Raw genomic sequence first — 11,422 nt, 5'->3', positions numbered from 1 at the left:
AGCTATTATCAACTTGTATACTGTTATTATTGACTTGTATACTGTTATTATTGATTTGTGTACTGTTATGGTTGATTTCTATACAGTTATTATGGAGTTGAATATTGTTATTAAGAAGAGAGAGACTAGTTTTTTACAGCATAGGAATTATTACGCAAAATTACATTTTTACCCCCGGTATGGACCCAACGAGCCCATACCTGGTAGTGGTCTATCACTACTCCCATTTCACCACCCTAATTCCCAAAATTTCCCCTTTCTCTCTCCTCTGAATCGCATCAATGGTAGAGGACCCGATTTAGGATGTCTTTTGTACGAATCTCGTTACTCGGAAGTGGATATGGCGGTGATGATTCAGGTAAAAAAACATCACAGTACGTTATGGGTATGGTTATATCTCTTTGATTTTTTTCAAGTCAATTAGACTGGAGAAGTTCGCTTCTTCTTCAACAGAAAGCAATTAGATTTGAATTGGTCTACTAATTATGGAGAGGGAGCTTGAGTTCCGATTTATAGCTGTAAGATGAGAGCCTATGTCATGAAGTTTGATTTTAATTGATTATTATTTTTTATGTTTGATTAATTTTAATATGGTAAGCTCATCTTTCTGATGAAAAGGTATGTCTTTTAAGATTTAGCTGCTTTTGAATCGATTAGAGTGTTAATAATTTAGTATTTGGTTTGCTATTGAAACTTTCCAGATTATTTGAGCTGTAAAATTCGTGTCGAGAGAGGATTTGAGAGCTTATTCTGGATTTTGATTTGGTTAGACTGTTACACCATGTTTCAAGGCCAGATTGTTTTATTTGCGGTTTAAAAAATATTTTAATGGAAGACAAGATGAGCTTGTTTGTGTGCATTGCTTGATATTATACATAATTCAGGTGTATACATGATTCCGATCAATTAGTATTCCTAGTTCATGACGTATCTTTTAGTTTCTACTTTGTTATTAGTAGTCTAGAGTTGTTTCACTTGTCTGTGCTCGTCATTTGTTCAATTTTAGTACTACGTAGGATATATAGCTTTTAATCCTTTTAGTTTAGATGGATAAGAGGAATAAGAATAACTTTCAGGTTCCCTTTGGTTATACAAAGTGCTTCTTGTTGCCATTCTTGCTAATCACTAGGTTCTTGTCAATGTCATCATCAACTCAAGATAAATCTCAATTAGAATTAAACTTAATTAGATACTTTTAATTAGCTTCTGTTAATGCCCACTTCATGTAGCATAATCGTATGAAACCCTCAAACTTTATTATATCAACAATAGTTTACTAGTCTATGAGTCTAACTTTTCTAAAAGAGTTCACAAATGATGCTAAACTTTTTACAAGTAAAAAATATTAAAATGTTTTGATTGTTGGAGTCATTTCTAGAAGAATATTTTACTTTTGAAAGTGGAAACTTAGGAACTAATTGGTAAATGGTAAATGGTAATTGTTGGATTCTTACTTACATTTACTAGTTTTCTTTATGTTTGATAATTTTTTATTGCCTTTTTTTGAGGTCTCGTCTTTCTTCTGATTGCAATGGTATAGTAGTTTCTTTCTTTATTTTTTTATATTGTTTCTCAAATCTATGTTTTAACTTGTGATTATCATGTTGGATTGGATGAGTAGATATCATGCCAATTTGTTTAGTATATGATTGTTTGATAACTTCTATAAGTATAATCCTACACCTAACTGGCATATATTTTGTCCATAGTTGAAATATCATGCCACTATGTTTAGTATATGATTATTTGATTATCATTTTGTTTGGTGTTTTAGTGCTTACTGAAATGCTAACATGAGTCTAATATACACATAGGCAGCAGACAGATGCTGAAATGGTGAAATACTTCTCTGAGATTGTGAATGTACTAGAAAGTGGTGAAGTAAAGTTGGAGGAGCGTCCTGCCGTATGTGGTAATGCTTTGGAGGCTCTCAATTATTTATCTAGTCATCTCCAAGATGAAGACTATAAATAGCATAGAAGTCATGGAACTATAGATAGCATAATAACCGAAATACCTACCTCTGCCACCAGGTTAAACTTATTGCCTTGCTCATTTGATGCTGCTCAATGAGTAACCAGATCATTCTTATTACTTATAATTTAGTTCCCAGATCATTCTTATATCTGATTATACAATACCATGTGTCATTTTTGCAGGTTCTGCCAGAAACAATAAAAGGGAAGCCTTTTAAGAATCAAGCGATATGTTCTAATCTTTGAACTTCAGCTCACAAATCAAAATTGATTAACACTTATTCTTGTGGGAAATATGTAGGTTCTATGTACTCGGTACAGTGATGAGGAATTTTTCAATGTAAGATGTGAAGGTAATTTTCCTCTGTATCTGTTACTTTGTTAGTCCATAGTCCTGAATTCTATTTTGTGTCATGCAATTTCTTTTTCCCCTCTACAATCCTTATGGTCTGATATCACTTGTACCTAAAATGTGTAGAGTTTGGTTTTGACTTTTCTAGTTCATGTTTTGATGCCATTATACGCATAATAATTATCATAATCCATCATGTTGATTCTGAGTCATTCGAATTGGTTCATCACAAGGGTCTGCTAATAAATTATCAAGTTTTAAGCTACTTCAGACGTTTTAGAGCTACCTATTTAAAGCCTTTTCACATATATAAATGCTATATATATTATTAGGTTGGGTGTTACACAACTTAAGGTTGCTGCTATAATAAGATTGTCTGATATAAAACCAGTTCTGTCACGGTGTGTCCAATTCTCGCTTAATTTTCTTTTGATTTGATGGCATTTATATTGATTTTTGATTAACCTATGAGCCTTTATGTACTAATTGTTTCTTATCAAAACTATTATACAGCTTAATTCTCTTTTTAGTTGCCTTTAACCTAGAAAATTTTAAGGTGAAAAGAAGTCATTAGTTGCAACCTATAGCCTTATAGGAGTTTGTGGAAACGCGCATATATATCATCAGGACATCAGGGGAGGCCTTATGGCCAAATGAAGGCAATTGTGATGGGTTCTCCTACACAACATATACCACTTATATCCTACTGCAAATAGCGAGCATAGCCTAGTAGACAGCTTGGTCAATTCATAACTGACTTCCCCAGACTTATATCCATGTTAGAACTAATGTTGACTGACTTTCCCAGATTGTTTCAATGAGACCTTGCCCTTTCACAATGTGTAGTTTGTAGGACCGAGTGGCTGGTTTTGAAACTTGGAATAAAAGTGACAGGTTCTTCATTGATGTTGTTGTTTTTCGATCATGTTTACAACTACAATTTGCGTGCTGGAATACTGAAATATATAACACACCCAAGTCCTAACTTGATGAATTCCTCTGCCTTTTCCCATATATTAGTGATTTATGAAAGTTGAGTCATATATCTAGTACTAGTACTATTTACATGGCTCATTGAGACTCTCTTTATGTATGCAGAGCGCATTAATACTTTTGTGTTTTGATCTACGGGAGTAGTAGGACATTTTTGCTTTTATTCTTATGTGCTCATTATTTTTATAGTGAGGTTGTCTAGGCAGATATAGAAAAGTCAATTTCTGAATTTTGCAAGTTGTAATTTTTGTTGTAAATTTCTGAATTTTGCAATTTCTGAAGTTCATTGCGATTTATTTTATGGTACTGCCAAATTAATGATGCCCTGCTGGCTGTATTTGATAGGACATCAACCATGTATATGAGACCGAGTTCGGAACAGAGTGGTGCCGAACTAATTCTACAGCTGCTCCTTGCTTTCTATTTGCAAGGAAATTCTCGCAAGGGGACTGCTATGCAGCTTTTGAGTGAAAGATGGTTACAATAGTACTCTGTTGCTTGTTAGGGTACTGTGGTTATCCCTAAGCAAAATTTGTAGATCTTTAGTGTAACATGTCTAATCTTAACTCCAACAATACACGATCTTGGACTCTTGTAGGCAGTATGTTGCGCGAAGTATGATGCCTGTTTTTTTTTTTTTTTTTTGAAAGGATCTTTGTTTTAGTTTTAGTTTTAGTTATTATGAAATAATTAAAGTAGCTTTTGCTGATTGTATATTACTCGTTAATTATCAAGTGTAAAATATACTTGTATAATATAAATATATATATATATTGATAAAATAATTGTGCAAGCTAGTTGTCCAGCATGTGCTGGTTTTTGTTTTTTTAAATTGGATTTCACAATATTCGTAACGGGCAGAACCTACCCGTTACAAATAACTCCGTTATTCGTAACGGGCACCTGAAAAGCCCGTTACAAAAAATTCCCTTATTCGTAACGGGCACCTGAAAAGCCCGTTACGGGGTTATTCGTAACGGGCTTTTCAGGTGCCCGTTACGAATAACGCGAATAACCTATTATTCGTAACGGACGGTGCCCGTTACGAATACGAAAGGCCATCCGTAACGGTCGCATACGTAACGGCCGCTGCCCGTTACGAATGGGAAGTTTTTGCCCGTTATGGATGACCTTTTTTCCACTAGTGTTGAACTTAATGAGTTTATCATGTTAGGGAAATGTTTGTTTATAATCAAGCATTCTTGACTTAACGCTTGGATAACCATGCAATTCAAATAAATTTGCAACTATTGCTCATTGCTTTGAATGTGAGTCTTTCCATGTGTAAGCAGATCAATTGCTGATTATGGAACACAATAACCATTTATTTGTTCCAGCCTTAGCTTAAAGGTCTTTAAACAAATTAAAGCATATGACCTTACAACTGATGTAGCACCACTTGCTTCATTCTTAGCTTGTAAGTCAATAACTTAGCTTATCTTCAATAGTTTGAGGTCACTTTCAAAGTGGAACACTCAAGCAGTATCTGATACTTGTGAAGATAACGAATCGCTAAATTAACTACAATAATATGAACTCATGGGTTGAAATGGAATCTTATTTCTTTTCTTCGTTCCTTGTTTCCTATATTTCTTATCATACTTTATCTCATAATCTTTTAAGAACCATTTCTTTAAGAGTCTTTGACTTTTATACTTTGTTAGGTATAATTAAGCATCTAATGCGCCGTGAAACAAAGTTTCATCTTTTACTTTAATTCACGCTTGAATTACTACATCAATGAGTCTTACTCATCTATTTATTTAGCGAAAAGATAAGTTGGTTGTCAATATTGACAATTTGAGTTTGCAACTCAATACTTCATGTTTTATCAAAACTACCTAGTATTTTGAATACATGATGTCCAAGCGTCCTTTCGGACTTTGTTATAAAAGTCATTTATGAGAATTGTATTTTAGAAATGCTTTACTTTTCTTTGAGAACCATTCTCAAAGATTTCCTTTACCAATCATGGAAAACAATACAGTTTGATTTGGAATTCTACAAATATAAGTGCAAAGTATAACCATTTATCAAGTAAATAACATAATAAGTTTTAAAATTAAAAGGTATTCATGCAAATTTTTAATCTTATTAAACGTCTTATCCACTCATTAAATTTGTCCCCATTTGGCGAGAATAAGTCGATTCCAAGATCCAAAGAAAACAAAGAGTGGTTAAGCATGCTTTGGCTTGTCTAACACTCAATCTCCTAAGATAAGCAACACTTTGCTAATGGCTCCAAGCCACTCTTGGTTGAATAAATCGTCGCATCTAATGCTCTCTCAACAATTTATCCACTTTTCCATGACATGTTAGGACTCCATCACTCATATCGTTGAGTACAACAAAAACCAACTTGCATACCCGGTATGCCTTACGCTCCTAGGAGAGGTAGTGATGCCTCGCTTTGGCGTAGCCCACCACTACCCTCGTTCGGTTGGTAAGTGTTGTTTTGGAATGGTAGGGACCTAGGGTTTCTATGTTGGTTGATTTAAGTGAACTTAATTAATCATCACAACATTCGAAATCCTAAACATGCATCTAACATATAATTCATATATATATATATATATATCGAAAAACATAAATATAGATGCATTTGGCAACTAGCATGACCCCTTGAGATCTTCAAATCTTCAGAAGGTCTTCATTGCAACTTTCATGGCTACGTCTTCCAAGAACCTCCATCTTCAAGACTTAACCATAATTAAATGCAACTACTAGTATCTACGATTAGGACTAATCTAAATATTAAGGTACAAAAATACTCAACGGTACGCAGACCGTATTTAGATTTACTAAAATACATCACGGATCGCAGTCCGTATTTTCTATCCTAATTGAGCCCCACTAGTTGCCATTTCATAAAACCTGTGAGAGAATATACATTCCATTCATCCATTCACTATTTGTGAATGGCCCATGCATTTTACAACGATAAACAAGTAACAATGCAAAAAACAAACAAACACGCGTGAACTAGTAACTAATCTAGGTGGTTAATCCAATTAACACACCTAATTAAAACTTGTCAAAGTTGTTTTAACCGGTTATGTAAATAAGCGCAATTAACATTTGAAGCTCCCACTAAATTCCACATCCAACTTAATTAATCCAAATAATTAAGCCAGTAATTCCAAAAATGTGTCAAAATAAACTTTGCCCATGCCGCTCAAAACCGAGGCCTAGCCTCCAAAATTTATTAAAATAATTAAAACAAATTAGATTAATAAAATAATTAAAACGACAATTTTTAAGCAAAAATACGTAGTCCAAAGTGTCTAAGTGTATAGCACTAAGACATGGAGTGCTCACATTTCGCACAACCGTTACATGCTCAATGAACGTGGGAGTGGGCCCGATGTCGCTAAGCATTACACCGCCCACATCAGCGAACTTTCACACATAAAAAACGTGGCCCTTGATGGCCATGTTGAACGAATTCATTGCACTACATTGCTTTGCAAGCAACGTCTACGCATACCCCTAATTACACGACCCATGCACCAAGTCCTAAGGGATGCACTATGTGCTCGTGCCCCACATACCCGCGCCACAACAGCCCTAAGCACCACGCAACACAACACACACGCACGCACATGGCAGCGTGCTGCTGCTGTGCTGCTGTCGCTTGTGCTGATGCTTGCGGCCGTGCGCACCAGCCACGCCTTGGCTGCACGCAAAGGGCATGGCAGCCCCTTGGCAGCCACATGGGGGCTGCTATGTAGCCCGGCTAGCCAAGGGCGCTTATGCCTTGTCTTGCGTGCCATGAGCCTCGTGATTTAATCCCAAATTTTGCGTGACTTTCGTAATTAATTCTAAATTAATTTTAAAACTAATTTAATGAGCAAAATTGAAAATATTTAAACAAGTCTAACTTAAATAAAAAATTTTAAAGTGCATGTAACCAAAATAATTCCCAAGAACCATTCTTTAATTAAACTGGTTTAACTTGGTGCAACAAAAATAATAGGGCAATTACTCACTATTAATTTAATTAATTTATATTAACTTTGAGTTTTTGACAAAATAAGAGGGAGTTGGAAAAATGAACATAAGTTCAATAAAGATTCTAACTTTAATACTTGTGAATCCTTGAAAAATTATATCTTCCAATATGAAGATAAAAAATTTTTCTATCACAAAGTTTCAAACTTTATGATTCCAATCAACTAAAAAATGATTAAATCAACAAAGTTTAACAAAAATTCATGGAATTTAGTAATATAAAGTTTCAATCACTTAACATAATTAAAGATTGAATCTTTAATACTTGGAAGCCTCAAAGAACAACAATTTCACACTTGATGCAATTAGTTTGAAATTATGTGAAAAATAAACCAAGCATTCAAGCACAAATTACTACCAAGTAATCATGCCTAAAGATGTTTAAAATTTCATATAAAATATGTATTGAACCAATTACACAACCACCATAAATATGCAATTAATTTTCAAGGTTAGAAAGACTTAAAATTTTTCGTAAAAACGAAAAAACCCTCGAAAATAGCATTTCTGGTCGTTTTTGGGCTAAAACCCGAGTCCTAAAATGGTAAAACCATCTCTAGAACACATTTTTCATCCAAAATTCACTATTTTTGGGTCAAAATCTGGGTTCGGGGCTAAAGGTAGCTTAAATACGAGGTTAAAATAGATAATACGAGCTACTAATCTAATTAGCAATTTAAACCAGAAAAATTAAGCCATAAAAATCACCTTGAAAAATATTATGATTTTAAAAATAAATGAGCGTGGCTCTGATACCCCTGTTGGGGTTTGGTAAGTCCAACATACCGCGGAAACGACCCCGACCCAAAGAACCACTCGCCATTAATAAAACCATAAAGCATAACAAATAAACATAGAAGGATAAAATCGGAATTTACCTTTGACGCGTGCTTCGCCCAACCCAATGGGCTCTTACTTGAAAGCTTTAGCTCCGAAAATACCAAGGCTCCAACGGTATCCACCCACAAAGGAAAAACACCGACTTTTGAGGTCCGCTACCTTGGAGTTAGCAAGGTCCGACCAAAACCCGAGTGATTAAATGAGTTCAAAGGTTTTCACAATGGTGATGTCTATTTCAACTCTCACTCAAGTAATTTTCCCAATACCCCAACTTGGGTATTTATAGGGAAAACAAGAGAGTGAAAAGGCTCTCCCATCAATGTGGGAGAATTTGATTTTTCCATTTTATTTTAAAGCTAAAATAAAATTAATAACCAAACTAGTAATAAATCAACAAGTGGCATGCTCATGAGAGAGGGTAGGTGAGGACCCTTTGGAGGAGGGGGACCAAACTTGCTCCCCACTCCCTCTCCAAAAACCGGCCAACACACCCCTCAAACCTCCTCTTAAATCGCGCCACATGGCACCACACTTGGGCACCAAGGCACCCAAGGTGTGCTGCCATGTGCGGCTACCAGCAGGCCCAGCACAAGCGTGCGGGCTGCTAGCGCTGCTGGCCAGCAAGCCCAGCACGGCTTGTGCGGGCTGCTCGTGCTCTCAGCTAGCGAGCCACACATCAAGGATGCGGGCTGCTGCTGAGAGATGATGCTCCTTGCGCGCCTTGGCCCAACGCTGCTAGCCTTGCTATGCTAGCATTGGTGCGCTAGCGCACACCAGCCAACCTAGGCTCGGCTTGGTGCGCATGCTAGCCACCATGCTATATCAAATGCCCTTAGTACTCGGTTTGCTTGGGGCATTCCGATGCTTAAGGTATTTTGGTCTTGTTGATTTATTATTATTTTCATGTCTCTTCTTTTACTATTTTGACTCGACTTCATACGCTCGGTTTCGACGCTTTAAGCTCGAATTTCCGACGTCTAAATATTTAATACTTGGGCGACGAACTAATTTCTTCCGAATTAATTCGTCGACTCGGTTCGTATATTTGCTAGGGTGTGACCCGAAGGGTTCAGTCAAGATTAAGCTGTAATATTAATTATACATTAATATTACTGATCGGAAGCGGCCTCCACCTAGGCATTCCGATCACTTGACCTTACTGAATATATTAGCTTTCTAATAATTCTGAACCCGCTATCAGAATAATACACTTGTTCGAAGCACACCATTCCTTTCAACTATTACTCCTTGGAAATGTAAGGCATACTGGGTATGCATGTCGGTTTTGGTTATACTCAACGATATGAGTGAAGGAGTCCTAACATGTCATGCAAAGTGGATAAGTTGTTGAGAGAACACTAACACAAAATAGGGAATATAGAACGCCTAAAATAGGGAATACAGATCGCCTCACAGGCGCTCTTTAGAGGGGGTTCCTATAAAGTCTACAGAACGCCTCTAAGAGGCGATCTATATCTAATACAATACAGAGCGCCTATCTTTCATATTATATGTAAAAAGTAAATAAATAACGAGGAAAATAGAGCGGTCATCCTAACATAGGCGCTCTTTAGCTATATAAAAATATGACGCCTATCAAAGATAGGAGCTCTCTATTCATCACTTTTTTAATAAAAAAAATTCTTAATAGTAGTAGTAGTAATAATAATAATAATAATAATAATAATAATAATAATAATAATAATTCATAATAATTCATACGTAACAACTAAAACACCATAACAATAACAATTTATTTGTAACAAAATTAAAATACAAGTATTTCAATGATAATATATAACTAAATTACTTTAAGAAAAAAAATTACGTTACAAGGTTTCTCACATAACTAATTTATTGTGAATGATAAAATTTTTGTCTTTTCTAAAAAAAAAAACAACTGAAGAAATGCATCAACTTCAATTGCCTTCCAAAGTCAAAACCACCGCAATCATCCAAGTATCCAATCAACAGGGCTTTGGTAACACCAATCTCAACAACGCACCAATTCTATTAATAGCGCACAAAAATAGATAACCTGCCCCAAACACCTTCAAAAGATGAAAAATCAAAAATTAATCAAAACTATAACATATAAATCAATTGATAAAAGATAAAAATAAGAAATTGTTACATGAAAATCAATTGATAAGAGATGAAAATCAGAATTATGACATGAAAATCTATTGATAAAATCATGAAAATAAAAAATTACAAAACATGAAAATCAATTAATAAAAGATGAAAAATCAGAGTTTATAACATGAAAACCAATATCCCACAGATCTAAAATAATTGAGAAGTAAAACAAAATTTTAAAATGGAAATCAAAATTTTAAATAAGAATTTCATCATGAACAATAGATTGGAAAAAAAAATAAATAAAAAACAAAATAAATCATATTTATCACTTTAAAACAAAAAAAAAAAAAAAAAAAAAAAAAAAAAAACGAATTTAAACATTGAAATTCGAACACAAATGGGATTACCTTCATGTATCATCGCATTATGGACTTCACAATTCGTTTCTTCTCACATCTAGATTGAATGCAATCAAATTTAACTTTGAAAATTTGAGGGAAATGATACACATAAGCATGCGTTGGTCTTGATTTTAAAACCAAAAAACAAATTTGGCCTCCTGGGGTTGGAGAGGAGAGGAGAAAGAAAGAGGAATGGAGTTGAGAAGACAGAAAGAGCGAGAAAGAAAGAGGAATGTAGTTGAGAAGATAGAATGAGGAGAGAGAAAGGAGAGGAGGGGGCGGCGTGCGAGATAAGATGCTGGTCATATTTTAGGGTAAGATTTCTATTTTTTTTTTTTACTTTTTTTTAATTATTCTAAAATCATATAGTGCGCCTAACTTAGAAAGGCGAACTATATCTATAGTCATATTTTTTTATATAAATCATATGGAACGCTTAATCAGGAGAGGCGCTCTATAGGTTCAATATACAAAGTGCTTATCTTACATAGGCGTTCTATAGAATGCTAGAGATCGCCTATCTATCTTGACAACTCTCTATTATGCGTTACTTATTCCTTATTTTGTGGTAGTGGAGTATTAGATGCGACGATTTATCTAACAAAGAGTGGCTTGGATCCATTAGCAAAGAGTTGCTTACTTTAGAATATTGAGTGTTAAGACAAGCCAAAGCACGCTTAACTACTCATTGATTATTTGGATCTTGGAATTGACTTATTCTCACCTTATGGGGATAACTTAATGTGTGAATAAGACGTTTAAATAAG

The 11,422-nt window shown here is 34.9% G+C and overlaps 2 long non-coding RNA genes across 3 annotated transcripts; one reads left to right on the top strand and one right to left on the bottom strand.

The window, feature by feature from the left end:
• Positions 1-206: 206 nt before the first annotated feature.
• LOC145558457 (uncharacterized) lies at positions 207-4,082 on the top strand. Of its 2 annotated transcripts, none has more exons than XR_014092478.1 (4): positions 207-358; positions 1,815-2,033; positions 2,278-2,329; positions 3,667-4,082. It is a non-coding gene; the product is annotated as an uncharacterized LOC145558457 (long non-coding RNA). The 2 variants fall into 2 exon arrangements; XR_014092477.1 differs by having other exon boundaries at positions 2,160-2,329.
• A 5,813-nt stretch (positions 4,083-9,895) lies between these two features.
• On the bottom strand, positions 9,896-10,925 carry LOC145559620 (uncharacterized). Its single transcript, XR_014092809.1, has 2 exons — positions 10,662-10,925; positions 9,896-10,223 (listed from the first exon to the last, which is right to left on the bottom strand). It is a non-coding gene; the product is annotated as an uncharacterized LOC145559620 (long non-coding RNA).
• Positions 10,926-11,422: the final 497 nt, after the last annotated feature.

The sequence above is a fragment of the Chenopodium album genome, chromosome 9, assembly GCF_948465745.1.
Source record: "Chenopodium album chromosome 9, dcCheAlbu1.1, whole genome shotgun sequence".
Lineage (NCBI taxonomy): Eukaryota > Viridiplantae > Streptophyta > Magnoliopsida > Caryophyllales > Amaranthaceae > Chenopodium > Chenopodium album.
This window is presented reverse-complemented; position numbering and strand designations above follow the sequence as displayed.